The following is a 7,529-nucleotide window of genomic DNA, read 5'->3' as shown; positions in this document are numbered from 1 at the left end:
TTCTGATCCATAATTGCTGCACGTAAGAGCTGGGACATACCTCCTGAGGCACAGGATGACACTCCCAAACTCTGCCTTCTTTGGGCTCTCCCAGAGCCACTGGAGTGGATCTGGAAAAATGACCAGATGGTGAGGAGACAGTCTCCAAACTGGCATGTGTGAACGGAGGGCAGGAGCAGGGTGGATCCCAGGGGGATAAGGATGCTGTCTGTAAATCTCTGGAGAGTTGCCACAGACAGAGGGAAAAGATGTCCTTTGGGGGCTCCAGAAGATAGAAATACTAGGAATGGGGTTGGGTTTGTTTCCTTATCCATCCATCTATATGTCCAACACTTAATGAGTTTGCTGGGTGTTAGGTATAGAGGATCAACAGTGCATGACCTCACAGGGCATGGGAGAGGCGGGAATCAGACACATCAACAGACTTTTTCAATGCAGAGGATTTCAGTGCCACCATGGGGATAACACAGGTGGGTAGGGAGGAAGGGCACATAACTAAGATTTGAAGAGATTAAGGGAAGTGTTCCATGGAATGATGATGAAGTAGGATCCTGAAGTATGGGTAGGATTTAGCCAGGGAGACAGATTTTTGGCTCAATCAGATGGAGTAGGTTCTCTTGGGCGGGTCTGGCCTGTGTGGGAGAGCAAACCCTGCACAGTCAACCAATGCAGGCTACTCAGAGCAGTCTCCTTCCAGATGCTTCCCCAACCACGGAAGAGCAAGGGTAGGATAGGTGTTCTGTGTTCCTCCCACTTCTGCCTCCAAATGACTTGGCGGAAGATGGGCACTATATGTGTGTGTGTCCCAGCTGCTCCTATTACAGAAGCCCTAGATAACAGCCTTACTCATACGTCTTCTGTATACAAGCTCTTAACATTTGATAGGGAACGTTCAACTACTGGCCTTGACAGGCATCACCACTCAGAACTCAGTTCCTTCTGGGAGAGCAGTCGAGATGGCGGAGTAGTAAGATGCGAAGCTCACCACCTCCTTTCACAAATACATCAAAAATACATCTACATGTGGAAAGGTTCTCACAGAATAGCCACTGAATGCTGGCAGAAGACCTCATACCTCTGAAACAGCAAGAAAATCTATAAGTGGGTAGGACAAAAAGGAAAAAAGTGACAAAGGAATCAGGATGGGACCTGGGCCTCTGGGAGGGAGCTGTAAAAGAAGAAAGGTTCCTGCACCCTCGGAAGTTCTTTCGCTGGCAGAGAGATCAGCTGTTATAAGAGGGAGCTTCAGAACCTTGGAGTAGAGCACAGCAACCAGTCTGCAGCAGCTAGAACGGAGAGAGAGCTGCACAGACGGTCAGTGCCACTGCTTTGCACTTCCCAGCCTGAGATGCGTGTCTAGTGGTGCGGGCAGGGGCTGGATGAAGAAGCTCGGGCTTTGGCGATCAGACCTGGGGAGAGGACTGGGGTGGGCTGTGCAGAAACAGCCTGAAGCGGTCGGAGTCTGGTGCAACCCTACCTGAGGCTGTATGAGGAGGAAGCCTGGGCCGCCTTAGAGGCCAGGCACCATTGTGTGGGCAGTGTGCAAGGGGAGGGGCAGAACCTGCCATTACAGCCTTTTCCCCTGTGCAAGCTCTCAGCAGAACACTTCTTACACTCACTGCAGGAGCTGTCTCGAGCTGCTGACTCTGCCCTCCCGGGGAGCAGAGTTGTGAGCTGCCTCTGCTCCCATGGCATGCTCCAGGGCCATGCATGAGCTGCCACTGCCACTGAGAGTCCCACGACTGGGCACCAGCTGCCACATCTGCACAGCCCGTTAAGGGGGTAATGGCCAGCAAGTGCTGAGGAAAGAGGCGATAGGTAGCCATACTAAGAACAGCCCTTGAACCAAAAATGTTAAACCCACACAAGCTACACAGGGATGCCCCCACATATAAAGAGCCTCCTAAGACCACAGTAGATAATTGTTTCTCCTAAACCCACAGAATAAGAGAAATACAAGTAAAATGAAGAAGCAGAGGAGCCACTCCCAGTTAAAAGACCAAAAGAATTCCCCTGAAAGAATAATGAAACAGACCTCTTTAGTCTAACAGACACCAATTTCAAAAAGACACTGATTTCAAAAAGATAATAAAAATATTGAAGGAATTAAGGCTATCAACAAAAATGCAGAGCACTGTAAAAAGGAACTGGAAACTATACAGAGGAACCAATAAAAATTAGAGAACTCATTTACTGAGACAAAAACTGAATTAAAGGCAATGAACAGAATAAATAATGCAGAACGAACAAGCAACCCAGAAGACAGAATAATGGAAATCACCCAATCACGACAGCAGACAGGAGGCCAAATGAATAAAAATGAAAGCAATGTAAGAGACCTATGGGATAATACAAAGCATGCCAATCTAGGCATAATAGGGAATCCAGGAGGGGGAAAAAGAGTAAAGGGGATTGGAAATGTATTTGAAGAAATTATGGCTGAAAACTTCCTAAACCTAAAGAAGGAAACATCCAGGTACAGGAAGCACAGAGGGTCCAAAACAAAGTAAACCCAAACAGACCTACACCAAGACATTTTATAATAAAAACGGCAAAAATTAGACGATTCTAAAGGCAGCAGGAGAAAAAGAGTTAATTACAAGGGAAGCCCCATAAGGCCATCAGCATTTCTCTACGAAACGTTTCAGGCCAGAAGGGAGTGGGAAGATACATTCAAAGTCCTGAAAGGGAAAAATCTGCAACCTAGAATACTTTGCCCAGCAAGATTATCATTTAGAATAGGAGAGAGAAAGAATTTCTGAGACAAGCAAAAACGAAGAGAATACAGCAATACTAAAACGTATCCTAAAGAAAATATTGAAATCTTCTCTAAATAGAAAGAAGAATATATAGGAAAGAGAAAATCACAATTGGAGAGAAAATCACCTATAAATAAGCCAGTACACAGATTTTTAAAAAATCAAATTTCTGTGAACGTGATGATAACCACAATGAACAGCAAAAGGATGAACATGAAGATGTAAAAGAGGACATCAAAATCATAAAATGTGGTGGAGGAGAGTCAGAAAATGTAGATTTTTTTTTTTTCATTTCCTAGAATGTGTTTGAGCCTCTATGACTACTAGTCTAAGGCAAGGAGATAGAAGATGGGGTTAACATACTTGAAAAACAGGGTAACCACAAATCAAAAACATATGACAGATTCACAAAAACCAAGGAGAACATAAGTATAATACAAAAGAAGAACATCAAACCACAAAAGGAAAAACAGAAAGGGACAAAGAGGAAATATAAAATCAACAGGAAACCAAGGTTAAAATGGCAATAAATATGTATCTATCAAAATTTATTAGTGTATCTATCAAAATTTATTAGTGGACTAACTACTCCAATCAGAAGACACAGAGTGGCAGATTGGATTAAAAAAACAAGAGCTTACAATATGCTACCTAGAGGAGACCCACTTTAGGGCAAAGGACAAACACAGATTGAAAGTGAGATAGAAAAATATTTCATGCAAATGGAAATGAAAAGAAAGTGGGGGTTGCAATACTCATATCTGACAAAATATACTTTAAAACAAGCCATAAAGAAAAAGGACACTATGTAATGATAAAAGGATCAATACAAGAAGAGGATTTTACAGTCGTCAACATATATGCACCTAATATAGAAGCACCCAAATACATAAAATACTAACAGACATAAAGGCAGAAATTGACAATCATACAATAATAGTAGGAGACTTCAGCACCACACTTACACCAATGGACAGGTTTTCTAGACAGAAAATCAGTAAGGCAACAGAGATCCTAAATGATACAACAGTCAGAACTAATTGATATTTTCAGTACATTACACCCCCCAAAAATAGAATACACATTCTTTTCAAATGCACATGGAACATTCTCTAGGATTGACCACATATTAGGGCACAAAACTAGCCTCAACAAATTTAAGAGTATAGAAATTATCTCAAGCATCTTTGTGACCGTAAGAGCATGAAACTAGAAATCAACCACAGAAAAATCAGAAACAATTACATGGAGACTAAACAACATACTACTAAAAAAACCAATAGGTCAACGATGAAATCTAAGAGGAAATTTAAAAATACCTTGAGACAAATGACAATGAGAACATAACCATACAAAATCTATGGGATGCAGCAAAAGCAGTTCTTAGAGGGAAGTTCATAGCGATACAGGCCTTCCTCAAAAAAAACAAGGAAAGTCTCAAACAACCTAACCTACCACTTAAAAAGAAATTAGAAATAAGAACAAACAAAACTGAAAGTCAGCAGAAGGAAGGAAATAATAAAGATCAGAGAGGAAATAGAGAATCTCAAAAATTATGTTAAAAAATCAATAACCATATGAAAACATCTGTCTAAATGTCTAAATATTTACAGAAATCCAAATTATCCATAAGGACAAAGAAGGACTTGCCTAAAGTGGAAAGACAAAAGTGGAGTCCCACAGCACAACAGTTATGACAGCACATTCTGTATATTTCATAAAAATAGAAAGTATTTTGGCATGGAATGGGAAACACCTAAAAAAGAGTGCTTCCCAAAGGTTTCCTAAAGAATGTATTAGGAAAACTCATTTCCTCCAAAGCATAATAAAAGAGCAATAGTAAGTCAAAAAAAAAAAATCAATAAAGCCAAGAGCTGGTTTTTTGAAAGGGTAAACAAGATTGACAAACTCCTGTCCAGGCTCATCAAGAAGAAAACAGAGAACCCGAATAAGAAATGAAAAAGGAGAGATAATAACCAATACTGCAGAAATACAGAAAGCCGTAAGGGAATACTATGAACAATTATATGCCAACAAATGCTACAACCTAGAAGAAATGGACAAGTTTCTAGAAACATACAGCCCACCAAAAATGAACCAAGAAGAAATAGATAAATTTGAACAGACTGATCACTAGAGGTGAAATAGAATCTGTAATTTAAAAACTCCCTACAAACAAAAGTCCAGGACCAGATGGCTTCACAGGCGAATTCTACCAAACATGCAAAGAACTTATACTGATCCTTCTCAAACTCTTCCAAAAAAACTGAAGAGGAAGGAACACTCCCAAAGACATTTTATGAAGCCACCATCAGCCTGATACCAAAACCTGACAAAGACACCACCAAAAAAGAAAATTACAGGCCAATATCTTTGATGAATTGATGAATATCGACGCAAAAATTCTCAACAAAATATTAGCTAACAGAATCCAACAACACATTAAAAAGATCATGTACCATAACCACATGGGAGTCATCCCAAGTTCACAAGAATGGTTCAACGTATGCAAATCAGTCAATGTGATACACCACATAAACAAAAGACAAAAACCCACAATCATCTCAATAGATGCAGAAAAAGCATTTGACAACATTCAATATCCATTCATGATAAAAACTCTCACCAAAGTGGGTATAGAGGGAATATATCTCAACATAATAAAACCTATTTATGACAGACCCACAGCCAGTATAATACTCAACAGTGAAAAGTTGAAAGCCTTCCCACTAAAATCTGGAACAAAACAAGGATGCCTACTCTCACCACTTCTCTTCAACATAATATTTCAAGTCCTAGCCACAGCAATCAGACAAGAAAAAGAAAAGGTATCCAGACTGGAAGAGAAGAGGTAAAACTGTCACTCTTCGCACATGACACGATTCTCTCTCTATACAAAGAACCGTAAAGACTCCACACAAAAACTATTGGAATAAATGAATTCAGCAAGGTAGCAGGATACAAGATTAACATACAGAAATCGGTTGCATTTCTTTACGCTAACTATGAAATATCAGAAAGGGAATATAAAAAACTATACCTTCCAAAATCTCACCCCCCAAAATAAAATACTTATAGGAATAAACCTGACTAAGGAGGTGAAAGACTTATATGCTGAGGACTATAAAACAATAAAGTAAACTGAAGATGATTCAAAGAAATGGAAAGATATCCAATGCTCTTGGAGGAATGAATATTGTTAAAATGGCCATACTACCCAAAGCAATCTACAGATTTAATGTGATCCCTATCATATTACCCATGACATTTTTCACAGAACTAGAACAAATAATCCTAAAACTTATATGGAATCATAAAAGACCCAGAATTGCCAAAGCAATGATGATGAAAAAGAACAAAGCAGGAGGCATAACCCTCCCAGAGTTCAGACAATACTACAAAGCTACAGTAATCCAAACAGCATAGTATTGGCACAAAAACAGCCATATGGATCAATGGAACAGAGTAAAGACCCCAGAGATTAACTCACACCGCTATGGTCAATTAATCTTAAAGAAAGAAAGAATATACAGTGGGAAAAAGTCTTTTCAGCAGTGTTGGGAAAGTTGGACAGCCGCGTGTAAGTCAGTGAAGTTAGAACACACTCACCATACACAAAAATAAACTACAAATGGCTTAAAGACTTAGACATAAGACTTGACCCCATAAAATTCCTAGAAGAGAATATAGGCAAAACATTCTCTGACATAAATCGTACCACTGTTTTCTTAGGTCAGTCTCCCAAGGCAACAGAAATAAAAACAAAAATAGACAAATGGGACCTAATCAAACTTACAGGCTTTTGCACAGGAAGCCATAAACAAAACGAAAAGACAGCCTACAGAATGGGAGAGAATATTTGCAAATGATGCAACTGGCAAGGGCTTAATTTCCAAAATACAAACAGCTCATACAACTCAACAACAGAAAAACAACCCAATCGAAAAACGTGCAGAAGACCTAAAGAGACATTTCTCCAAAGAAGAAATACAAATGGCCAATAGGCATGTGAAAAGATGCTCAACATCGCTAATTACTAGAGAAATGCAAATCAAAACTGCAACAAGGTACCAACTCACACTGGTCAGAATGGCCATCATTAAAAACTCTAGAAACAAATGCTGGAGAGGATGTGGAGAAAAGGGAACCCTACTACACTATTGGTGGAAATGTAAGTTGGTACAGCCACTATGGAAAACAGTATTCCATTCCTCAGAAAACTAAAAACAGAATTACCACATGATCCAACAGTCCCACTCCTGGGCATATATCCAGACAAAACTCTAATCCAAAAAGATACATGCAGCCCTATGTTCATAGCAGCACTATTCACAACAGCCAAGACATGGAAACAATCTAAATGTCCAGTGACAGATGAATGGATAAAGAAGATGCGGTACATATATAGAATGGAATACTACTCAGTCATAAGAGAACGAAATAATGGCCATTTGCAGCAACGTGGATGGACCTAGAGATTACCATACTAAGTGAAGTCAGAGAAAGACAAATACCACATGATATCACTAATAATGCAGAATCTAAAATATGACAAAATGAACCTATCTACAAAACAGAAACAGACTCATGGACATAGAGAACAGACTTGGGGTTGCCAAGGGGGAGGGGGTTGGGGGAGGGACAGTGGGAGGCTGGGGTTAGCAGGTGTAAGCTATTATATGTGGAATGGATAAACAACGTCCTACCATACAGCACAGAGAACTATACGCAGTATCCTATGATAAACCATAATGGAAAAGAATATAAAAA

The sequence above is a fragment of the Grampus griseus genome, assembly GCF_964374135.1.
Source record: "Grampus griseus genome assembly, chromosome: 6".
Classification (NCBI taxonomy): domain Eukaryota; kingdom Metazoa; phylum Chordata; class Mammalia; order Artiodactyla; family Delphinidae; genus Grampus; species Grampus griseus.
This window is presented reverse-complemented; position numbering follows the sequence as displayed.